Source organism: Hetaerina americana, unplaced genomic scaffold, assembly GCF_022747635.1.
Source record: "Hetaerina americana unplaced genomic scaffold, ioHetAmer1.1.p SCAF_192, whole genome shotgun sequence".
Lineage (NCBI taxonomy): Eukaryota > Metazoa > Arthropoda > Insecta > Odonata > Calopterygidae > Hetaerina > Hetaerina americana.
Genome location: NW_027286755.1, coordinates 76706 through 101073, shown reverse-complemented (window position 1 = coordinate 101073; position 24368 = coordinate 76706). Strand labels below are relative to the sequence as shown.

Here is a 24368-nt window from a genome sequence, read left to right as displayed (position 1 = left end):
CTCGATCGACTGATCCAACTCAGGCGTCGTCCCACCTATATACCCACCCGGACCCCGAATCCGAGGCCGAGCGGGCATAGGGAGGTAGGACGGTCCGAGAAGGACGGTCGGCCGGGTTCAATTCGGAAGGGACATACCTCCAGGTCACATTGCGTGACAATTCTTTTATTAAGGACATGTAAAGCATCAATACATTGGCATTATTAAACACAACTCCTCGACCTTTTACAAAACTATACAATACTGCTGTATTATCCACAAAAATGTTAATTGCCGTGTCCGGCTCTGCCACACTTATGGCGTGATGTGCCGCCATGATAGCTGCCAAGGCTTCGGCGGTTACTATTGGCACTTCCTCTTCTAAGGCCCACACTTCTGTTGCCGATAACATTGGTATTGTCCATGCCACTTGCCATGGTGTGGCATCGCTATAAACGTCCATTATATATTTATAGTTTACAAATTCCTGCGGCTGGTGCCAGGTTCCGTCATCCCATAGACGGGACAACCATGTTGTGTCGCGTTGCGCTGTCTGAGTGATCAGGAACAACGGTAGACGAAGGACATAGACACACCATGAAATAAATCCCGCTGCCTTGGGGATATCGCGGGTGCGGATGCGTTTAATCACGTCTTTAATGTAACAAATCCGTCTTAGAGAGTAACGCGTTAGTTTCAGGGTCATTGCGACGGTATTGATAATTACGCCTAAGTACTTAATTCTGGTTGCTGGGATTAAACGACTTTTCTTGAAATTTATGGTGATTTGCAGGGTATCGCGTAGGAACTGTACCACGTCTGGTACGAGGTGTTCCGTTTCCCTATTAAACAACAGCAACCAGTCATCCAAATACGCGATCATTACTATCCCGAACTCGCGATGTACTTCGTTTATCACCGCACGCGCCCACCGCTGCATAAAGGCTGGGGCGAGCGCGTGTCCCATGGGGAGACGCGTCCATACGTATGTTTCCCCTTTGTGATAAACGCCGTAGTTGTGCCTATAGTCCGGAGCGATAGGTATCTGCCAAAAGGCATCTTTAAGGTCTATTTTGACCATGAGTGATCCTGAAGGCCCCCCCCCCCCCTTTGGGTTCTAGGTGAAATTCTCACTCGACACAAATCAAACAAAAATGTTTCCATGGTGTGTATTGTTGTTCATTTTCATCAAATAAACAAAATAAAACCCAGAATAAATCATTAAAAACCAGAAATGAGCATAAAAGATGCCTCAGCGCAAGTGTTAATGTTAATAAAAGAGCCCAAATTTCAAAAAATATTGCGAAAAACAACAATCTTCCATTATAGAGTGAATGTTTGAGGTGAATAGAAGGCATTTATTTCATTTTTAGAAATTTTAATTTTTCTCATTTTTCCATGAAATGTGCCAATACCCCCCCCCTTTGGGTTCAAGGTGAAATTCTCACTCGACACAAATCAAACAAAAATGTTTCCATGTTGTGTATTGTTGTTCATTTTCATCAAATAAACAAAATAAAACATAGAATAAATCATTCAAGACAAGAAATGAGCATAAAAGATGCCTCATCGCAAGTGTTAATGTTAGTAAAAGAGCCCAAATTTCAAAAAATATCGCGAAAAACAACAATCTTCCATTATAGAGTGAATGTTTGAGGTGTATAGAAGGCATTTATTTCATTTTTAGAAATTTTAATTTTTCTCATTTTTCCATGAAAAGTGCCAATACCCCCCCCTTTGGGTTCTAGGTGAAATTCTCACTCGACACAAATCAAACAAAAATGTTTCCAAGGTGTGTATTGTTGTTCATTTTCATCAAATAAACAAAATAAAACCCAGAATAAATCATTAAAAACCAGAAATGAGCATAAGGGATGCCTCAGCGCAAGTGTTAATGTTAGTAAAAGAGCCCAAATTTCAAAAAATATTGCGAAAAACAACAATCTTCCATTATAGAGTGAATGTTTGAGGTGTATAGAAGGCATTTATTTCATTTTTAGAAATTATAATTTTTCTCATTTTTCCATGAAATGTGCCAATACCCCCCCCCCCCTTTGGGTTCTAGGTGAAATTCTCACTCGACACAAATCAAACAAAAATGTTTCTTTGGTGTGTATTGTTGTTCATTTTCATCATATAAACAAAATAAAACCCAGAATTAATTATTAAAGACAAGAAATGAGCATAAAAGATGCCTCATCGCCAGTGTTAATTTTAGTAAAAGACCCCAAATTTCAAAAAATATTGCGAAAAACAACAATCTTCCATTATAGAGTGAATGTTTGAGGTGTATAGAAGGCATTTATTTCATTTTTAGAAATTATAATTTTTCTCATTTTTCCATAAAATGTGCCAATACCCCCCCCTTTGGGTTCTAGGTGAAATTCTCACTCGACACAAATCAAACAAAAATGTTTCCTTGGTGTGTATTGTTGTTCATTTTCATCAAATAAATAAAATAAAACCCAGAATAAATCATTAAAGACAAGAAATGAGCATAAAAGATGCCTCAGCGCAAGTGTTAATGTTAGTAAAAGAGCCCAAATTTCAAAAAATATCGCAAAAAACTACAATCTTCCATTATAGAGTGAATGTTTGAGGTGTATAGAAGGCATTTATTTCATTTTTAGAAATTATAATTTTTCTCATTTTTCCATGAAATGTGCCAATAACCCCCCCTTTGGGTTCTAGGTGAAATTCTCACTCGACACAAATCAAACAAAAATGTTTCCATGGTGTGTATTGTTGTTCATTTTCATCAAATAAACAAAATAAAACATAGAATAAATCATTCAAGACAAGAAATGAGCATAAAAGATGCCTCATCGCAAGTGTTAATGTTAGTAAAAGAGCCCAAATTTCAAAAAATATCGCGAAAAACAACAATCTTCCATTATAGAGTGAATGTTTGAGGTGTATAGAAGGCATTTATTTCATTTTTAGAAATTTTAATTTTTCTCATTTTTCCATGAAAAGTGCCAATACCCCCCCCCTTTGGGTTCTAGGTGAAATTCTCACTCGACACAAATCAAACAAAAATGTTTCCATGGTGTGTATTGTTGTTCATTTTCATCAAATAAACAAAATAAAACCCAGAATAATACATTAAAGACAAGAAATGAGCTTAAAGATGCCTCATCGCAAGTGTTAATGTTAGTAAAAGAGCCCAAATTTCAAAAAATATTGCGAAAAACAACAATCTTCCATTAAAGAGTGAATGTTTGATGTGTATAGAAGGCATTTATTTCATTTTTAGAAATTTTAATTTTTCTCATTTTTCCATGAAAAGTGCCAATACCCCCCCCTTTGGGTTCTACGTGAAATTCTCACTCGACACAAATCAAACAAAAATGTTTCCATGGTGTGTATTGTTGTTCATTTTCATCCAATAAACAAAATAAAACCCAGAATAATACATTAAAGACAAGAAATGAGCATAAAAGATGCCTCAGCGCAAGTGTTAATGTTAGTAAAAGAGCCAAAATTTCAAAAAATATTGCGAAATACAACAATCTTCCATTATAGAGTGAATGTTTGAGGTGTATAGAAGGCATTTATTTCATTTTTAGAAATTTTAATTTTTCTCATTTTTCCATGAAAAGTGCCAATACCCCCCCCTTTGGGTTCTAGGTGAAATTCTCACTCGACACAAATCAAACAAAAATGTTTCCAAGGTGTGTATTGTTGTTCATTTTCATCAAATAAACAAAATAAAACCCAGAATAAATCATTAAAAACCAGAAATGAGCATAAGGGATGCCTCAGCGCAAGTGTTAATGTTAGTAAAAGAGCCCAAATTTCAAAAAATATTGCGAAAAACAACAATCTTCCATTATAGAGTGAATGTTTGAGGTGTATAGAAGGCATTTATTTCATTTTTAGAAATTATAATTTTTCTCATTTTTCCATGAAATGTGCCAATACCCCCCCCTTTGGGTTCTAGGTGAAATTCTCACTCGACACAAATCAAACAAAAATGTTTCCATGGTGTGTATTGTTGTTCATTTTCATCAAATAAACAAAATAAAACCCAGAATTAATTATTAAAGACAAGAAATGAGCATAAAAGATGCCTCATCGGTGGTGTTAATGTTAGTAAAAGAGCCAAAATTTCAAAAAATATCGCGAAAAACAACAATCTTCAATTATAGAGTGAATGTTTGAGGTGTATAGAAGGCATTTATTTCATTTTTAGAAATTATAATTTTTCTCATTTTTCCATGACATGTGCCAATACCCCCCCCTTTGGGTTCTAGGTGAAATTCTCACACGACACAAATCAAACAAAAATGTTTCCATGGTGTTTATTGTTGTTCATTTTCATCAAATAAACAAAATAAAACCCAGAATAAATCATTAAAGCAAGAAATGAGCATAAAAGATGCCTCAGCGCAAGTGTTAATGTTAGTAAAAGAGCCCAAATTTCAAAAAATATTGCGAAAAACTACAATCTTCCATTATAGAGTGAATGTTTGAGGTGTATAGAAGGCATTTATTTCATTTTTAGAAATTTTAATTTTTCTCATTTTTCCATGAAAAGTGCCAATACCCCCCCCTTTGGGTTCTACGTGAAATTCTCACTCGACACAAATCAAACAAAAATGTTTCCATGGTGTGTATTGTTGTTCATTTTCATCCAATAAACAAAATAAAACATAGAATAAATCATTCAAGACAAGAAATGAGCATAAAAGATGCCTCATCGCAAGTGTTAATGTTAGTAAAAGAGCCCAAATTTCAAAAAATATCGCGAAAAACAACAATCTTCCATTATAGAGTGAATGTTTGAGGTGTATAGAAGGCATTTATTTCATTTTTAGAAATTTTAATTTTTCTCATTTTTCCATGAAAAGTGCCAATACCCCCCCCCTTTGGGTTCTAGGTGAAATTCTCACTCGACACAAATCAAACAAAAATGTTTCCATGGTGTGTATTGTTGTTCATTTTCATCAAATAAACAAAATAAAACCCAGAATAATACATTAAAGACAAGAAATGAGCATAAAAGATGCCTCATCGCAAGTGTTAATGTTAGTAAAAGAGCCCAAATTTCAAAAAATATTGCGAAAAACAACAATCTTCCATTAAAGAGTGAATGTTTGATGTGTATAGTAGGCATTTATTTCATTTTTAGAAATTTTAATTTTTCTCATTTTTCCATGAAAAGTGCCAATACCCCCCCCTTTGGGTTCTACGTGAAATTCTCACTCGACACAAATCAAACAAAAATGTTTCCATGGTGTGTATTGTTGTTCATTTTCATCCAATAAACAAAATAAAAACCAGAATAATACATTAAAGACAAGAAATGAGCATAAAAGATGCCTCAGCGCAAGTGTTAATGTTAGTAAAAGAGCCAAAATTTCAAAAAATATTGCGAAATACAACAATCTTCCATTATAGAGTGAATGTTTGAGGTGTATAGAAGGCATTTATTTCATTTTTAGAAATTTTAATTTTTCTCATTTTTCCATGAAAAGTGCCAATACCCCCCCCTTTGGGTTCTAGGTGAAATTCTCACTCGACACAAATCAAACAAAAATGTTTCCAAGGTGTGTATTGTTGTTCATTTTCATCAAATAAACAAAATAAAACCCAGAATAAACCATTAAAAACCAGAAATGAGCATAAGGGGAGCCTCAGCGCAAGTGTTAATGTTAGTAAAAGAGCCCAAATTTCAAAAAATATTGCGAAAAACAACAATCTTCCATTATAGAGTGAATGTTTGAGGTGTATAGAAGGCATTTATTTCATTTTTAGAAATTTTAATTTTTCTCATTTTTCCATGAAATGTGCCAATACCCCCCCCTTTGGGTTCTAGGTGAAATTCTCACTCGACACAAATCAAACAAAAATGTTTCCATGGTGTGTATTGTTGTTCATTTTCATCAAATAAACAAAATAAAACCCAGAATTAATTATTAAAGACAAGAAATGAGCATAAAAGATGCCTCATCGGTGGTGTTAATGTTAGTAAAAGAGCCCAAATTTCAAAAAATATCGCGAAAAACAACAATCTTCAATTATAGAGTGAATGTTTGAGGTGTATAGAAGGCATTTATTTCATTTTTAGAAATTATAATTTTTCTCATTTTTCCATGACATGTGCCAATACCCCCCCCTTTGGGTTCTAGGTGAAATTCTCACACGACACAAATCAAACAAAAATGTTTCCATGGTGTTTATTGTTGTTCATTTTCATCAAATAAACAAAATAAAACCCAGAATAAATCATTTAAGCAAGAAATGAGCATAAAAGATGCCTCAGCGCAAGTGTTAATGTTAGTAAAAGAGCCCAAATTTAAAAAAATATTGCGAAAAACTACAATCTTCCATTATAGAGTGAATGTTTGAGGTGTATAGAAGGCATTTATTTCATTTTTAGAAATTTTAATTTTTCTCATTTTTCCATGAAAAGTGCCAATACCCACCCCTTTGGGTTCTAGGTGAAATTCTCACACGACACAAATCAAACAAAAATGTTTCCATGGTGTTTATTGTTATTCATTTTCATCAAATAAACAATATAAAACCAAGAATAAATCATTAAAGACAAGAAATGAGCATAAAAGATGCCTCAGCGCAAGTGTTAATGTTAGTAAAAGAGCCCAAATTTCAAAAAATATTGCGAAAAACTACAATCTTCCATTATGGAGTGAATGTTTGAGGTGTATAGAAGGAATTTATTTCATTTTTAGAAATTTTAATTTTTCTCATTTTTCCATGAAAAGTGCCAATACCCCCCCCTTTGGGTTCTAGGTGAAATTCTCACTCGACACAAATCAAACAAAAATGTTTCCTTGGTGTGTATTGTTGTTCATTTTCATCAAATAAATAAAATAAAACCCAGAATAAATCATTAAAGACAAGAAATGAGCATAAAAGATGCCTCATCGCAAGTGTTAATGTTAGTAAAAGAGCCCAAATTTCAAAAAATATCGCAAAAAACTACAATCTTCAATTATAGAGTGAATGTTTGAGGTGTATAGGAGGCATTTATTTCATTTTTGGAAATTTTAATTTTTCTCATTATTCCATGAAAAGTGCCAATACCCCCCCCTTTGGGTTCTAGGTGAAATTCTCACTCGACACAAATCAAACAAAAATGTTTCCATGGTGTGTATTGTTGTTCATTTTCATCAAATAAACAAAATAAAACCCAGAATAATACATTAAAGACAAGAAATGAGCATAAAAGATGCCTCATCGCAAGTGTTAATGTTAGTAAAAGAGCCCAAATTTCAAAAAATATCGCGAAAAACAACAATCTTCAATTATAGAGTGAATGTTTGAGGTGTATAGAAAGCATTTATTTCATTTTTAGAAATTATAATTTTTCTCATTTTTCCATGAAATGTGCCAATACCCCCCCCTTTGGGTTCTATGTGAAATTCTCACTCGACACAAATCAAACAAAAATGTTTCCTTGGTGTGTATTGTTGTTCATTTTCATCAAATAAATAAAATAAAACCCAGAATAAATCATTAAAGACAAGAAATGAGCATAAAAGATGCCTCATCGCAAGTGTTAATGTTAGTAAAAGAGCCCAAATTTCAAAAAATATCGCAAAAAACTACAATCTTCCATTATAGAGTGAATGTTTGAGGTGTATAGAAGGCATTTATTTCATTTTTAGAAATTTTAATTTTTCTCATTTTTCCATGAAAAGTGCCAATACCCCCCCCCTTTGGGTTCTAGGTGAAATTCTCACACGACACAAATCAAACAAAAATGTTTCCATGGTGTTTATTGTTGTTCATTTTCATCAAATAAACAAAATAAAACCCAGAATAAATCATTAAAGACAAGAAATGAGCATAAAAGATGCCTCAGCGCAAGTGTTAATGTTAGTAAAAGAGCCCAAATTTAAAAAAATATTGCGAAAAACTACAATCTTCCATTATAGAGTGAATGTTTGAGGTGTATAGAAGGCATTTATTTCATTTTTAGAAGTTTTAATTTTTCTCATTTTTCCATGAAAAGTGCCAATACCCCCCCCTTTGGGTTCTAGGTGAAATTCTCACTCGACACAAATCAAACAAAAATGTTTCCATGGTGTGTATTGTTGTTCATTTTCATCAAATAAACAAAATAAAACCCAGAATAATACATTAAAGACAAGAAATGAGCATAAAAGATGCCTCATCGCAAGTGTTAATGTTAGTAAAAGAGCCAAAATTTCAAAAAATATTGCGAAAAACAACAATCTTCCATTATAGAGTGAATATTTGAGGTTTATAGAAGGCATTTATTTCATTTTTAGAAATTTTAATTTTTCTCATTTTTCCATGAAAAGTGCCAATACCCCCCCTTTGGGTTCTAGGTGAAATTCTCACTCGACACGAATCAAACAAAAATGTTTCCATGGTGTGTATTGTTGTTCATTTTCATCAAATAAACAAAATAAAACCCAGAATAATACATTAAAGACAAGAAATGAGCATAAAAGATGCCTCATCGCAAGTGTTAATGTTAGTAAAAGAGCCCAAATTTCAAAAAATATTGCGAAAAACAACAATCTTCCATTATAGAGTGAATGTTTGAGGTGTATAGAAGGCATTTATTTCATTTTTAGAAATTTTAATTTTTCTCATTTTTCCATGAAAAGTGCCAATACCCCCCCCTTTGGGTTCTAGGTGAAATTCTCACTCGACACAAATCAAACAAAAATGTTTCCTTGGTGTGTATTGTTGTTCATTTTCATCAAATAAATAAAATAAAACCCAGAATAAATCATTAAAGACAAGAAATGAGCATAAAAGATGCCTCATCGCAAGTGTTAATGTTAGTAAAAGAGCCCAAATTTCAAAAAATATCGCAAAAAACTACAATCTTCCATTATAGAGTGAATGTTTAAGGTGTATAGGAGGCATTTATTTCATTTTTAGAAATTTTAATTTTTCTCATTTTTCCATGAAAAGTGCCAATACCCCCCCCTTTGGGTTCTAGGTGAAATTCTCACTCGACACAAATCAAACAAAAATGTTTCCAAGGTGTGTATTGTTGTTCATTTTCATCAAATAAACAAAATAAAACCCAGAATAAATCATTAAAAACCAGAAATGAGCATAAGGGATGCCTCAGCACAAGTGTTAATGTTAGTAAAAGAGCCCAAATTTCAAAAAATATTGCGAAAAACAACAATCTTCCATTATAGAGTGAATGTTTGAGGTGTATAGAAGGCATTTATTTCATTTTTAGAAATTATAATTTTTCTCATTTTTCCATGAAATGTGCCAATACCCCCCCCTTTGGGTTCTAGGTGAAATTCTCACTCGACACAAATCAAACAAAAATGTTTCCATGGTGTGTATTGTTGTTCATTTTCATCAAATAAACAAAATAAAACCCAGAATTAATTATTAAAGACAAGAAATGAGCATAAAAGATGCCTCATCGCAAGTGTTAATGTTAGTAAAAGAGCCCAAATTTCAAAAAATATCGCAAAAAACTACAATCTTCCATTATAGAGTGAATGTTTGAGGTGTATAGGAGGCATTTATTTCATTTTTAGAAATTTTAATTTTTCTCATTTTTCCATGAAAAGTGCCAATACCCACCCCTTTGGGTTCTAGGTGAAATTCTCACACGACACAAATCAAACAAAAATGTTTCCATGGTGTTTATTGTTGTTCATTTTCATCAAATAAACAAAATAAAACCCAGAATAAATCATTAAAGCAAGAAATGAGCATAAAAGATGCCTCAGCGCAAGTGTTAATGTTAGTAAAAGAGCCCAAATTTCAAAAAATATTGCGAAAAACTACAATCTTCCATTATAGAGTGAATGTTTGAGGTGTATAGAAGGCATTTATTTCATTTTTAGGAATTTTAATTTTTCTCATTTTTCCATGAAAAGTGCCAATACCCCCCCCTTTGGGTTCTAGGTGAAATTCTCACTCGACACGAATCAAACAAAAATGTTTCCATGGTGTGTATTGTTGTTCATTTTCATCAAATAAACAAAATAAAACCCAGAATAATACATTAAAGACAAGAAATGAGCATAAAAGATGCCTCATCGCAAGTGTTAATGTTAGTAAAAGAGCCCAAATTTCAAAAAATATTGCGAAAAACAACAATCTTCCATTATAGAGTGAATGTTTGAGGTGTATAGAAGGCATTTATTTCATTTTTAGAAATTTTAATTTTTCTCATTTTTCCATGAAAAGTGCCAATACCCCCCCCTTTGGGTTCTAGGTGAAAAACTCACTCAACACAAATCAAACAAAAATGTTTCCATTGTGTGTATTGTTGTTCATTTTCATCAAATAAATAAAATAAAACCCAGAATAAATCATTAAAGACAAGAAATGAGCATAAAAGATGCCTCATCGCAAGTGTTAATGTTAGTAAAAGAGCCCAAATTTCAAAAAATATCGCAAAAAACTACAATCTTCCATTATAGAGTGAATGTTTGAGGTGTATAGAAGGCATTTATTTCATTTTTAGAAATTATAATTTTTCTCATTTTTCCATTAAATGTGCCAATACCCCCCCCTTTGGGTTCTAGGTGAAATTCTCACTCGACACAAATCAAACAAAAATGTTTCCATGGTGTGTATTGTTGTTCATTTTCATCAAATAAACAAAATAAAACATAGAATAAATCATTCAAGACAAGAAATGAGCATAAAAGGGTCCTCATCGCAAGTGTTAATGTTAGTAAAAGAGCCCAAATTTAAAAAAATATCGCGAAAAACAACAATCTTCCATTATAGAGTGAATGTTTGAGGTGTATAGAAGGCATTTATTTCATTTTTAGAAATTTTAATTTTTCTCATTTTTCCATGAAAAGTGCCAATACCCCCCCCTTTGGGTTCTAGGTGAAATTCTCACTCGACACATATCAAAAAAAAATGTTTCCATGGTGTGTATTGTTGTTCATTTTCATCAAATAAACAAAATAAAACCCAGAATAATACATTAAAGACAAGAAATGAGCATAAAAGATGCCTCATCGCAAGTGTTAATGTTAGTAAAAGAGCCCAAATTTCAAAAAATATTGCGAAAAACAACAATCTTCCATTAAAGAGTGAATGTTTGATGTGTATAGTAGGCATTTATTTCATTTTTAGAAATTTTAATTTTTCTCATTTTTCCATGAAAAGTGCCAATACCCCCCCCTTTGGGTTCTACGTGAAATTCTCACTCGACACAAATCAAACAAAAATGTTTCCATGGTGTGTATTGTTGTTCATTTTCATCCAATAAACAAAATAAAAACCAGAATAATACATTAAAGACAAGAAATGAGCATAAAAGATGCCTCAGCGCAAGTGTTAATGTTAGTAAAAGAGCCAAAATTTCAAAAAATATTGCGAAATACAACAATCTTCCATTATAGAGTGAATGTTTGAGGTGTATAGAAGGCATTTATTTCATTTTTAGAAATTTTAATTTTTCTCATTTTTCCATGAAAAGTGCCAATACCCCCCCCTTTGGGTTCTAGGTGAAATTCTCACTCGACACAAATCAAACAAAAATGTTTCCAAGGTGTGTATTGTTGTTCATTTTCATCAAATAAACAAAATTAAACCCAGAATAAGTCATTCAAGACAAGAAATGAGCATAAAAGATGCGTCATCGCAAGTGTTAATGTTAGTAAAAGAGCCCAAATTTCAAAAAATATTGCGAAAAACAACAATCTTCCATTATAGAGTGAATGTTTGAGGTGTATAGAAGGCATTTATTTCATTTTCAGAAATTATAATTTTTCTCATTTTTCCATGAAATGTGCCAATACCCCCCCCTTTGGGTTCTAGGTGAAATTCTCACACGACACAAATCAAACAAAAATGTTTCCATGGTGTTTATTGTTGTTCATTTTCATCAAATAAACAAAATAAAACCCAGAATAAATCATTAAAGCAAGAATTGAGCATAAAAGATGCCTCAGCGCAAGTGTTAATGTTAGTAAAAGAGCCCAAATTTCAAAAAATATTGCGAAAAACTACAATCTTCCATTATAGAGTGAATGTTTGAGGTGTATAGAAGGCATTTATTTCATTTTTAGAAATTTTAATTTTTCTCATTTTTCCATGAAATGTGCCAATACCCCCCCCTTTGGGTTCTAGGTGAAATTCTCACTCGACACAAATCAAACAAAAATGTTTCCATGGTGTGTATTGTTGTTCATTTTCATCAAATAAACAAAATAAAACCCAGAATTAATTATTAAAGACAAGAAATGAGCATAAAAGATGCCTCATCGGTGGTGTTAATGTTAGTAAAAGAGCCAAAATTTCAAAAAATATCGCGAAAAACAACAATCTTCAATTATAGAGTGAATTTTTGAGGTGTATAGAAGGCATTTATTTCATTTTTAGAAATTATAATTTTTCTCATTTTTCCATGACATTTGCCAATACCCCCCCCTTTGGGTTCTAGGTGAAATTCTCACACGACACAAATCAAACAAAAATGTTTCCATGGTGTTTATTGTTGTTCATTTTCATCAAATAAACAAAATAAAACCCAGAATAAATCATTAAAGCAAGAAATGAGCATAAAAGATGCCTCAGCGCAAGTGTTAATGTTAGTAAAAGAGCCCAAATTTCAAAAAATATTGCGAAAAACTACAATCTTCCATTATAGAGTGAATGTTTGAGGTGTATAGAAGGCATTTATTTCATTTTTAGAAATTTTAATTTTTCTCATTTTTCCATGAAAAGTGCCAATACCCACCTCTTTGGGTTCTAGGTGAAATTCTCACACGACACAAATCAAACAAAAATGTTTCCATGGTGTTTATTGTTGTTCATTTTCATCAAATAAACAAAATAAAACCAAGAATAAATCATTAAAGACAAGAAATGAGCATAAAAGATGCCTCAGCGCAAGTGTTAATGTTAGTAAAAGAGCCCAAATTTCAAAAAATATTGCGAAAAACTACAATCTTCCATTATGGAGTGAATGTTTGAGGTGTATAGAAGGCATTTATTTCATTTTTAGAAATTTTAATTTTTCTCATTTTTCCATGAAAAGTGCCAATACCCCCCCCTTTGGGTTCTAGGTGAAATTCTCACTCGACACAAATCAAACAAAAATGTTTCCATGGTGTGTATTGTTGTTCATTTTCATCCAATAAACAAAATAAAAACCAGAATAATACATTAAAGACAAGAAATGAGCATAAAAGATGCCTCAGCGCAAGTGTTAATGTTAGTAAAAGAGCCAAAATTTCAAAAAATATTGCGAAATACAACAATCTTCCATTATAGAGTGAATGTTTGAGGTGTATAGAAGGCATTTATTTCATTTTTAGAAATTTTAATTTTTCTCATTTTTCCATGAAAAGTGCCAATACCCCCCCCTTTGGGTTCTAGGTGAAATTCTCACTCGACACAAATCAAACAAAAATGTTTCCAAGGTGTGTATTGTTGTTCATTTTCATCAAATAAACAAAATTAAACCCAGAATAAGTCATTCAAGACAAGAAATGAGCATAAAAGATGCGTCATCGCAAGTGTTAATGTTAGTAAAAGAGCCCAAATTTCAAAAAATATTGCGAAAAACAACAATCTTCCATTATAGAGTGAATGTTTGAGGTGTATAGAAGGCATTTATTTCATTTTCAGAAATTATAATTTTTCTCATTTTTCCATGAAATGTGCCAATACCCCCCCCTTTGGGTTCTAGGTGAAATTCTCACACGACACAAATCAAACAAAAATGTTTCCATGGTGTTTATTGTTGTTCATTTTCATCAAATAAACAAAATAAAACCCAGAATAAATCATTAAAGCAAGAATTGAGCATAAAAGATGCCTCAGCGCAAGTGTTAATGTTAGTAAAAGAGCCCAAATTTCAAAAAATATTGCGAAAAACTACAATCTTCCATTATAGAGTGAATGTTTGAGGTGTATAGAAGGCATTTATTTCATTTTTAGAAATTTTAATTTTTCTCATTTTTCCATGAAATGTGCCAATACCCCCCCCTTTGGGTTCTAGGTGAAATTCTCACTCGACACAAATCAAACAAAAATGTTTCCATGGTGTGTATTGTTGTTCATTTTCATCAAATAAACAAAATAAAACCCAGAATTAATTATTAAAGACAAGAAATGAGCATAAAAGATGCCTCATCGGTGGTGTTAATGTTAGTAAAAGAGCCAAAATTTCAAAAAATATCGCGAAAAACAACAATCTTCAATTATAGAGTGAATTTTTGAGGTGTATAGAAGGCATTTATTTCATTTTTAGAAATTATAATTTTTCTCATTTTTCCATGACATTTGCCAATACCCCCCCCTTTGGGTTCTAGGTGAAATTCTCACACGACACAAATCAAACAAAAATGTTTCCATGGTGTTTATTGTTGTTCATTTTCATCAAATAAACAAAATAAAACCCAGAATAAATCATTAAAGCAAGAAATGAGCATAAAAGATGCCTCAGCGCAAGTGTTAATGTTAGTAAAAGAGCCCAAATTTCAAAAAATATTGCGAAAAACTACAATCTTCCATTATAGAGTGAATGTTTGAGGTGTATAGAAGGCATTTATTTCATTTTTAGAAATTTTAATTTTTCTCATTTTTCCATGAAAAGTGCCAATACCCACCTCTTTGGGTTCTAGGTGAAATTCTCACACGACACAAATCAAACAAAAATGTTTCCATGGTGTTTATTGTTGTTCATTTTCATCAAATAAACAAAATAAAACCAAGAATAAATCATTAAAGACAAGAAATGAGCATAAAAGATGCCTCAGCGCAAGTGTTAATGTTAGTAAAAGAGCCCAAATTTCAAAAAATATTGCGAAAAACTACAATCTTCCATTATGGAGTGAATGTTTGAGGTGTATAGAAGGCATTTATTTCATTTTTAGAAATTTTAATTTTTCTCATTTTTCCATGAAAAGTGCCAATACCCCCCCCCTTTGGGTTCTAGGTGAAATTCTCACTCGACACAAATCAAACAAAAATGTTTCCTTGGTGTGTATTGTTGTTCATTTTCATCAAATAAATAAAATAAAACCCAGAATAAATCATTAAAGACAAGAAATGAGCATAAAAGATGCCTCATCGCAAGTGTTAATGTTAGTAAAAGAGCCCAAATTTCAAAAAATATCGCAAAAAACTACAATCTTCAATTATAGAGTGAATGTTTGAGGTGTATAGGAGGCATTTATTTCATTTTTAGAAATTTTAATTTTTCTCATTATTCCATGAAAAGTGCCAATACCCCCCCCTTTGGGTTCTAGGTGAAATTCTCACTCGACACAAATCAAACAAAAATGTTTCCATGGTGTGTATTGTTGTTCATTTTCATCAAATAAACAAAATAAAACCCAGAATAATACATTAAAGACAAGAAATGAGCATAAAAGATGCCTCATCGCAAGTGTTAATGTTAGTAAAAGAGCCCAAATTTCAAAAAATATCGCGAAAAACAACAATCTTCAATTATAGAGTGAATGTTTGAGGTGTATAGAAGGCATTTATTTCATTTTTAGAAATTATAATTTTTCTCATTTTTCCATGAAAAGTGCCAATACCCCCCCCTTTGGGTTCTAGGTGAAATTCTCACTCGACACAAATCAAACAAAAATGTTTCCTTGGTGTGTATTGTTGTTCATTTTCATCAAATAAATAAAATAAAACCCAGAATAAATCATTAAAGACAAGAAATGAGCATAAAAGATGCCTCATCGCAAGTGTTAATGTTAGTAAAAGAGCCCAAATTTCAAAAAATATCGCAAAAAACTACAATCTTCCATTATAGAGTGAATGTTTGAGGTGTATAGGAGGCATTTATTTCATTTTTAGAAATTTTAATTTTTCTCATTTTTCCATGAAAAGTGCCAATACCCCCCCCCTTTGGGTTCTAGGTGAAATTCTCACACGACACAAATCAAACAAAAATGTTTCCATGGTGTTTATTGTTGTTCATTTTCATCAAATAAACAAAATAAAACCCAGAATAAATCATTAAAGACAAGAAATGAGCATAAAAGATGCCTCAGCGCAAGTGTTAATGTTAGTAAAAGAGCCCAAATTTAAAAAAATATTGCGAAAAACTACAATCTTCCATTATAGAGTGAATGTTTGAGGTGTATAGAAGGCATTTATTTCATTTTTAGAAATTTTAATTTTTCTCATTTTTCCATGAAAAGTGCCAATACCCCCCCTTTGGGTTCTAGGTGAAATTCTCACTCGACACGAATCAAACAAAAATGTTTCCATGGTGTGTATTGTTGTTCATTTTCATCAAATAAACAAAATAAAACCCAGAATAATACATTAAAGACAAGAAATGAGCATAAAAGATGCCTCATCGCAAGTGTTAATGTTAGTAAAAGAGCCAAAATTTAAAAAAATATTGCGAAAAACAACAATCTTCCATTATAGAGTGAATGTTTGAGGTGTATAGAAGGCATTTATTTCATTTTTAGAAATTTTAATTTTTCTCATTTTTCCATGAAAAGTGCCAATACCCCCCCCTTTGGGTTCTAGGTGAAATTCTCACTCGACACAAATCAAACAAAAATGTTTCCTTGGTGTGTATTGTTGTTCATTTTCATCAAATAAATAAAATAAAACCCAGAATAAATCATTAAAGACAAGAAATGAGCATAAAAGATGCCTCATCGCAAGTGTTAATGTTAGTAAAAGAGCCCAAATTTCAAAAAATATCGCAAAAAACTACAATCTTCCATTATAGAGTGAATGTTTGAGGTGTATAGGAGGCATTTATTTCATTTTTAGAAATTTTAATTTTTCTCATTTTTCCATGAAAAGTGCCAATACCCACCCCTTTGTGTTCTAGGTGATATTCTCACACGACACAAATCAAACAAAAATGTTTCCATGGTGTTTATTGTTGTTCATTTTCATCAAATAAACAAAATAAAACCCAGAATAAATCATTAAAGACAAGAAATGAGCATAAAAGATGCCTCAGCGCAAGTGTTAATGTTAGTAAAAGAGCCCAAATTTAAAAAAATATTGCGAAAAACTACAATCTTCCATTATAGAGTGAATGTTTGAGGTGTATAGAAGGCATTTATTTCATTTTTAGAAATTTTAATTTTTCTCATTTTTCCATGAAAAGTGCCAATACCCCCCCCTTTGGGTTCTAGGTGAAATTCTCACTCGACACAAATCAAACAAAAATGTTTCCATGGTGTGTATTGTTGTTCATTTTCATCAAATAAACAAAATAAAACCCAGAATAATACATTAAAGACAAGAAATGAGCATAAAAGATGCCTCATCGCAAGTGTTAATGTTAGTAAAAGAGCCCAAATTTCAAAAAATATTGCGAAAAACAACAATCTTCCATTATAGAGTGAATGTTTGAGGTGTATAGAAGGCATTTATTTCATTTTTAGAAATTTTAATTTTTCTCATTTTTCCATGAAAAGTGCCAATACCCCCCCCTTTGGGTTCTAGGTGAAAAACTCACTCAACACAAATCAAACAAAAATGTTTCCATTGTGTGTATTGTTGTTCATTTTCATCAAATAAACAAAATAAAACCCAGAATAATACATTAAAGACAAGAAATGAGCATAAAAGATGCCTCAGCGCAAGTATTAATGTTAGTAAAAGAGCCAAAATTTAAAAAAATATTGCGAAAAACAACAATCTTCCATTATAGAGTGAATGTTTGAGGTGTATAGAAGGCATTTATTTCATTTTTAGAAATTTTAATTTTTCTCATTTTTCCATGAAAAGTGCCAATACCCCCCCCTTTGGGTTCTAGGTGAAATTCTCACTCGACACAAATCAAACAAAAATGTTTCCTTGGTGTGTATTGTTGTTCATTTTCATCAAATAAATAAAATAAAACCCAGAATAAATCATTAAAGACAAGAAATGAGCATAAAAGATGCCTCATCGCAAGTGTTAATGTTAGTAAAAGAGCCCAAATTTCAAAAAATATCGCAAAAAACTACAATCTTCCATTATAGAGTGAATGTTTGAGGTGTATAGGAGGCATTTATTTCATTTTTAGAAATTTTAATTTTTCTCATTTTTCCATGAAAAGTGCCAATACCCACCCCTTTGTGTTCTAGGTGAAATTCTCACACGACACAAATCAAACAAAAATGTTTCCATGGTGTTTATTGTTGTTCATTTTCATCAAATAAACAAAATAAAACCCAGAATAAATCATTAAAGACAAGAAATGAGCATAAAAGATGCCTCAGCGCAAGTGTTAATGTTAGTAAAAGAGCCCAAATTTCAAAAAATATTGCGAAAAACTACAATCTTCCATTATGGAGTGAATGTTTGAGGTGTATAGAAGGCATTTATTTCATTTTTAGAAATTTTAATTTTTCTCATTTTTCCATGAAAAGTGCCAATACCCCCCCCTTTGGGTTCTAGGTGAAATTCTCACTCGACACAAATCAAACAAAAATGTTTCCATGGTGTGTATTGTTGTTCATTTTCATCAAATAAACAAAATAAAACCCAGAATAATACATTAAAGACAAGAAATGAGCATAAAAGATGCCTCATCGCAAGTGTTAATGTTAGTAAAAGAGCCCAAATTTCAAAAAATATTGCGAAAAACAACAATCTTCCATTATAGAGTGAATGTTTGAGGTGTATAGAAGGCATTTATTTCATTTTCAGAAATTTTAATTTTTCTCATTTTTCCATGAAAAGTGCCAATACCCCCCCCTTTGGGTTCTAGGTGAAATTCTCACTCGACACAAATCAAACAAAAATGTTTCCATGGTGTGTATTGTTGTTCATTTTCATCAAATAAACAAAATAAAACCCAGAATAATACATTAAAGACAAGAAATGAGCATAAAAGATGCCTCAGCGTAAGTATTGATGTTAGTAAAAGAGCCAAAATTTAAAAAAATATTGCGAAAAACAACAATCTTCCATTATAGAGTGAATGTTTGAGGTGTATAGAAGGCATTTATTTCATTTTTAGAAATTTTAATTTTTCTCATTTTTCCATGAAAAGTGCCAATACCCCCCCCTTTGGGTTCTAGGTGAAATTCTCACTCGACACAAATCAAAAAAAAATGTTTCCATGGTGTGTATTGTTGTTCATTTTCATCAAATAAACAAAATAAAACCCAGAATAATACATTAAAGACAAGAAATGAGCATAAAAGATGCCTCATCGCAAGTGTTAATGTTAGTAAAAGAGCCCAAATTTCAAAAAATATTGCGAAAAACAACAATCTTCCATTATAGAGTGAATGTTTGAGGTGTATAGAAGGCATTTATTTCATTTTTAGAAATTTTAATTTTTCTCATTTTTCCATGAAAAGTGCCAATACCCCCCCCTTTGGGTTCTAGGTGAAATTCTCACTCGACACAAATCAAACAAAAATGTTTCCAAGGTGTGTATTGTTGTTCATTTTCATCAAATAAACAAAATAAAACCCAGAATAAATCATTAAAGACAAGAAATGAGCATAAAAGATGCCTCATCGCCAGTGTTAATTTTAGTAAAAGACCCCAAATTTCAAAAAATATTGCGAAAAACAACAATCTTCCATTATAGAGTGAATGTTTGAGGTGTATAGAAGGCATTTATTTCATTTTTAGAAATTTTAATTTTTCTCATTTTTCCATGAAAAGTGCCAATACCCCCCCCTTTGGGTTCTAGGTGAAATTCTCACTCGACACAAATCAAACAAAAATGTTTCCTTGGTGTGTATTGTTGTTCATTTTCATCAAATAAATAAAATAAAACCCAGAATAAATCATTAAAGACAAGAAATGAGCATAAAAGATGCCTCATCGCAAGTGTTAATGTTAGTAAAAGAGCCCAAATTTCAAAAAATATCGCAAAAAACTACAATCTTCCATTATAGAGTGAATGTTTGAGGTGTATAGGAGGCATTTATTTCATTTTTAGAAATTTTAATTTTTCTCATTATTCCATGAAAAGTGCCAATACCCCCCCCTTTGGGTTCTAGGTGAAATTCTCACTCGACACAAATCAAACAAAAATGTTTCCATGGTGTGTATTGTTGTTCATTTTCATCAAATAAACAAAATAAAACCCAGAATAATACATTAAAGACAAGAAATGAGCATAAAAGATGCCTCATCGCAAGTGTTAATGTTAGTAGAGCCCAAATTTCAAAAAATATCGCGAAAAACAACAATCTTCAATTATAGAGTGAATGTTTGAGGTGTATAGAAAGCATTTATTTCATTTTTAGAAATTATAATTTTTCTCATTTTTCCATGAAATGTGCCAATACCCCCCCCTTTGGGTTCTAGGTGAAATTCTCACTCGACACAAATCAAACAAAAATGTTTCCATGGTGTGTATTGTTGTTCATTTTCATCATATAAACAAAATAAAACCCAGAATTAATTATTAAAGACAAGAAATGAGCATAAAAGATGCCTCATCGGTGGTGTTAATGTTAGTAAAAGAGCCAAAATTTCAAAAAATATCGCGAAAAACAACAATCTTCAATTATAGAGTGAATGTTTGAGGTGTATAGAAGGCATTTATTTCATTTTTAGAAATTATAATTTTTCTCATTTTTCCATGAAATGTGCCAATACCCCCCCCTTTGGGTTCTAGGTGAAATTCTCACTCGACACAAATCAAACAAAAATGTTTCCTTGGTGTGTATTGTTGTTCATTTTCATCAAATAAATAAAATAAAACCCAGAATAAATCATTAAAGACAAGAAATGAGCATAAAAGATGCCTCATCGCAAGTGTTAATGTTAGTAAAAGAGCCCAAATTTCAAAAAATATCGCAAAAAAACTACAATCTTCCATTATAGAGTGAATGTTTGAGGTGTATAGGAGGCATTTATTTCATTTTTAGAAATTTTAATTTTTCTCATTTTTCCATGAAAAGTGCCAATACCCCCCCCCTTTGGGTTCTAGGTGAAATTCTCACACGACACAAATCAAACAAAAATGTTTCCATGGTGTTTATTGTTGTTCATTTTCATCAAATAAACAAAATAAAACCCAGAATAAATCATTAAAGACAAGAAATGAGCATAAAAGATGCCTCAGCGCAAGTGTTAATGATAGTAAAAGAGCCCAAATTTAAAAAAATATTGCGAAAAACTACAATCTTCCATTATAGAGTGAATGTTTGAGGTGTATAGAAGGCATTTATTTCATTTTTAGAAGTTTTAATTTTTCTCATTTTTCCATGAAAAGTGCCAATACCCCCCCCTTTGGGTTCTAGGTGAAATTCTCACTCGACACAAATCAAACAAAAATGTTTCCATTGTGTGTATTGTTGTTCATTTTCATCAAATAAACAAAATAAAACCCAGAATAATACATTAAAGACAAGAAATGAGCATAAAAGATGCCTCATCGCAAGTGTTAATGTTAGTAAAAGAGCCCAAATTTCAAAAAATATTGCGAAAAACAACAATCTTCCATTATAGAGTGAATATTTGAGGTTTATAGAAGGCATTTATTTCATTTTTAGAAATTTTAATTTTTCTCATTTTTCCATGAAAAGTGCCAATACCCCCCCCCCCTTTGGGTTCTAGGTGAAAAACTCACTCAACACAAATCAAACAAAAATGTTTCCATTGTGTGTATTTTTGTTCATTTTCATTAAATAAATAAAATAAAACCCAGAATAAATCATTAAAGACAAGAAATGAGCATAAAAGATGCCTCATCGCAAGTGTTAATGTTAGTAAAAGAGCCCATATTTCAAAAAATATCGCAAAAAACTACAATCTTCCATTATAGAGTGAATGTTTGAGGTGTATAGGAGGCATTTATTTCATTTTTAGAAATTTTAATTTTTCTCATTTTTCCATGAAAAGTGCCAATACCCCCCCCTTTGGGTTCTGGGTGAAATTCTCACTCGACACGTATCAAACAAAAATGTTTCCAAGGTGTGTATTGTTGTTCATTTTCATGAAATAAACAAAATAAAACCCAGAATAAATCATTAAAGACAAGAAATGAGCATAAAAGATGCTTCATCGCAAGTGTTAATGTTAGTAAAAGAGCCCAAATTTCAAAAAATATCGCGAAAAACAACAATCTTCCATTATAGAGTGAATGTTTGAGTTGTATAGAAGGCATTTATTTCATTTTTAGAAATTTTAATTTTTCTCATTTTTCCATGAAAAGTGCCAATACCCCCCCCTTTGGGTTCTAGGTGAAAAACTCACTCAACACAAATCAAACAAAAATGTTTCCATTGTGTGTATTGTTGTTCATTTTCATCAAATAAACAAAATAAAACCCAGAATAATACATTAAAGACAAGAAATGAGCATAAAAGATGCCTCATCGCAAGTGTTAATGTTAGTAAAAGAGCCCAAATTTCAAAAAATATTGCGAAAAACAACAATCTTCCATTATAGAGTGAATGTTTGAGGTGTATAGAAGGCATTTATTTCATTTTTAGAAATTTTAATTTTTCTCATTTTTCCATGAAAAGTGCCAATACCCCCCCCTTTGGGTTCTAGGTGAAATTCTCACTCGACACAAATCAAACAAAAATGTTTCCAAGGTGTGTATTGTTGTTCATTTTCATCAAATAAACAAAATAAAACCCAGAATAAATCATTAAAAACCAGAAATGAGCATAAAAGATGCCTCAGCGGAAGTGTTAATGTTAGTAAAAGAGCCCAAATTTCAAAAAATATTGCGAAAAACAACAATCTTCCATTATAGAGTGAATGTTTGAGGTGTATAGAAGGCATTTATTTCATTTTTAGAAATTATAATTTTTCTCATTTTTCCATGAAATGTGCCAATACCTCAAATATAATAAATATAGATAAAGAATAGAGATAGAGAGCAGATATAAATAGAGAGCAAACCTGAGACCTTGTGTCAACTGAATTCAGCATTGTTCCAAGGTTACAATTCCAGAACTTTATACATCTATCGGCAGTTCCACCTCCACTAGCCAGTATTTGGGGCTGCCAGGGACACCATGCTAGAGCCTTCACAGCTGCTTGATGGGCACTGAATGTGTGGACAGGTTCAGTGGCTGAGTGAATTTGCCCACCACCTGCAGCTGGCCATATATTGAGAATGTTGTCATTACCCCCGGACGCAAGATACCGCCCTCCTGGTGACCACTTAATTCCACACACCTCCTGGGAGTGGCCATTAAGATCAGCAACTAGTGATTCAGCCTGCCTTACATCGTGTTGATGAATATGACCAGAGCGACTGCCTTACGTAAGAATGTATGAATTCCATGCCAGGGAACCAACCCGCCCTGAGTGACCAGTGAGTGTTCTGAGAAGTTTCTCTTGTGGGACATCCCACAGCTGTGTGCTTCCATTGCTAATTCCAACAGCCAAATAGCATCCTTCCTGTATCCATGAGAGAGATGAAATATATTCTGCCTGAGAATTTAATTCCATGAGGTGATTGATGTTGCCACTTTCAGCATCCCACAAATACACACTCATTCCCAAAGCCACAGCCAACAAGTTGGTAGATGACCAATCCACAAGGTTCAAGTAATAGTCATCAATGATGTCGGGTGCATCTAAAATTTTTTCAGCAGTCTGAGGTATGTATCTTGTGGATTTCACTGAGCCTGGCGTCTTAGACTGAGTGTAAACCACTTTCATTGAGTTCTGATGCCCCTCTGGAGCTGCTGGGGCTTTGTTACGGAATGCAAGAATTCTGGTCCCAGCTTCATTCCCCATCAGGTTCTCGGACATAATTCGCTGCTTCTCTCTGACAGAAGGGCTGAGGAACTCCAAGTCTTCTTCTCCTTCTGCCTGGTTTAACTTGAAGTGGCCGAAGTCGAAATGTGTGGCTGATCGGTTGGGAATGAAGCGATCCCCACCAACTGGAGTCCTCTGCTTCTTCCCTGACCCGGGAGTGGAGGCGCCTTTCCTTTGACCTGGTGATTTGGATGGAGTTTTCTTGGAAGCCATTGCCTCTGCTGAGCCATTACCTTTGTTCGGAGTCTTGGCGGAGAGAGACTTGTTGCTTGTCGTGGAATTGAGTGAGACATTCATGCTCGAATTCGCCGATTCCAGATATTTTCTTTGCCATCTAGGCATGGGACCTTTCATGGAATCGTCCATTTTAACCAAATTGTTCAATTCATTAAAATACTGAGCATGGGACATGTCGTGAACTCCAATTCCTTCTCTTAAAGCGAAGTAGTAACACCAGATCTAGTGTGATAGATATTCTTCCTTGATATTCAATGAGTTTGTAATGGTCAGAGATCTGGAGGCACCCCCCTTCCGTTATGCGAAACTCGATCGACTGATCCAACTCAGGCGTCGTCCCACCTATATACCCACCCGGACCCCGAATCCGAGGCCGAGCGGGCATAGGGAGGTAGGACGGTCCGAGAAGGACGGTCGGCCGGGTTCAATTCGGAAGGGACATACCTCCAGGTCACATTGCGTGACAATTCTTTTATTAAGGACATGTAAAGCATCAATACATTGGCATTATTAAACACAAC

The 24368-nt window shown here is 32.8% G+C and overlaps 1 pseudogene; it reads right to left on the bottom strand.

Moving 5' to 3' along the window:
• Positions 1-266: 266 nt before the first annotated feature.
• On the bottom strand, positions 267-24112 carry LOC139687401 (cell division cycle protein 20 homolog pseudogene; annotated as a pseudogene).
• Between the last annotated feature and the right edge of the window lie 256 nt (positions 24113-24368).